This window comes from Hevea brasiliensis, chromosome 13 (genome assembly GCF_030052815.1).
Source record: "Hevea brasiliensis isolate MT/VB/25A 57/8 chromosome 13, ASM3005281v1, whole genome shotgun sequence".
Taxonomy (NCBI): Eukaryota; Viridiplantae; Streptophyta; class Magnoliopsida; order Malpighiales; family Euphorbiaceae; genus Hevea; species Hevea brasiliensis.
This window is the reverse complement of record NC_079505.1, coordinates 25,577,356-25,579,401: the sequence shown is the minus strand read 5'-3', so window position 1 is coordinate 25,579,401 and position 2,046 is coordinate 25,577,356. Positions and strand designations below refer to the sequence as shown.

General features: G+C 32.0%; 1 non-coding gene across 1 annotated transcript; it reads right to left on the bottom strand.

The window, feature by feature from the left end:
• Window positions 1–208: 208 nt before the first annotated feature.
• On the bottom strand, window positions 209–315 carry LOC131172400 (small nucleolar RNA R71). Its single transcript, XR_009142879.1, has one exon. It is a non-coding gene; the product is annotated as a small nucleolar RNA R71 (small nucleolar RNA).
• Between the last annotated feature and the right edge of the window lie 1,731 nt (window positions 316–2,046).

Genomic DNA, 2,046 nt, shown 5'->3' with positions numbered 1-2,046 from the left:
GTTTCATTTTCTCTTTTTCATTTTTTCTTTAATTTTTCTTGTATTTTCTTTTTATTTATTTCATCATTATATGTCTGTTCACTATCACCGAAGTGTAGTTCCAGACATCCTAACTTGCATGGACTGTTATTTGACTACTGGAGCAATTGAACGTACAAAACACGTACAGTGGGGATGTTACAAGTATTTTCCTGCTTCCTGTGCTGCCAACATAGGAAATGAAATTTGTGGCATCCGACAGTATAATGGAGAGAGCTTGTATGAGTACTAGGAACGATTTAAGAAACTGTGGGCAACCTGTCCCCATCATCAAATAAGTGAGTGGCTTTTGATTTAGTATTTCTATGAGGGACTTCTACCGATGGATCGCAGTATGTGTCACACCCTAACTCTCTGTAAGGCATAACATGATCCCGTAGTATACCTAATGAATTACCAACTTTGTCTACTGATAACCCATTAAATACACTATAAGGGATTTTAAAACTTTTCTTACTTCTTTTTTACAGTGGTGAGCACTATTTACAGGTGTTAAAAAATTTTTTTGAACTTAAGTGAAAGAGATAACACATTTGAATTATTAGGAATTTCTGTAAAAATTTTGGCGGAGTGCCCTCTGTATTTTGGATAAAACAGTTCTTCAAAAAACCTGTAAAAAGCACTTCAATATATTTCCAAATCTCAACTCCAACATATTTCTCAACACAATATATTTTTCAACTCAAATCCACAGTAATTTTTCAAAGACTGAGATACAAGAAATATAATACAATTTTTACAAGCCAAAATAACTCATAATTATTTTACAACTTCAATGTATAATTTGAATTTACAACTGCTCAAAACTAAAAACAATATATACATACAGTGAACATACATTACAGTACAAAATGCAAAATGTGGTATACTCAATATACCCGATGATCTCTCGCTGAATGCACTAGCAGCCTAGTCTGCTGCCCTGTCCGTCTGTCTACCTGCGACAGCAATGGAAAGCTATCACTGAGACAATGTCTCAGTGGTGCACAACATTAACAAATACAACTTTAAATCAAATTTCATAAATCATATAAATGATGGATACATAAAACCATAGTTAAATTCAAGACAATGAACGTCATAAGGAATTTAACACAATATCACAATAAATCTCAGTAATCAAAACGTAGTTAAATTCAAAAGACAGTGAATGTCAATAAGAATTTAAACTCCATTTCACAAATTATCAAATCGCATAATAACACAATTTAGTCAAATAATTTAAGAATACAGTGTTGCCAATTCATTCACAACTTAAGCCATGACACAAAATTTCCGATCAATGCCGCGTTGTACACCACGACAAAGCAATCACAACCCCACTAATCGAAATTAATGAGGAAGGGAGCTAGCTATATAATGAGTACTCATCCGATCACCTCAACTGGTAAACCAGAGAGGGAGAAAAATAAACAATCACGACTCCATAAATGGAGAACGAATGATATGATACTGTCATGCTAAGTGTGAACACAAAATCAATTCCAAACATTTTATTCAAATGATTCGTGAGAATCCAATAAATTTCCAAAGTCATAATTTCATTCACAAAATGGCAACACAATTCATAAGTAACTTCAATTTTCACAAATCACACTAAATAATTTTTTTCTATAGTTTCAAACCATTTACAATGCTTTTCAAGTAATAAGTATCCATCAATATCATTCAAACAATTTTTCACAATTTCAAACTATTTACAATGCTTTTCAAGAAATAAGTATCCATTCAAACACATTTCCATAATTGAAAACAATAATATTCAAATAGTCATAATTTATTTCAATTGAAAAATTCAAAAGAAATAACTGTTGTGCACAAACCTCTGATATCTGTCTCCTGGTCTTGACTCAGTGTATCATTCCCTTTCCCTGAGTCTTTGCTAACTGATAAACACAATTTGAAGTGTTTCAGTACTTAATTAAACTGTCTCTAACGATAATGCTTGATAATTAATTTACTGAATTCTATTATTTGCTTAGTCAACCTAATATGTCGACCCTCGAT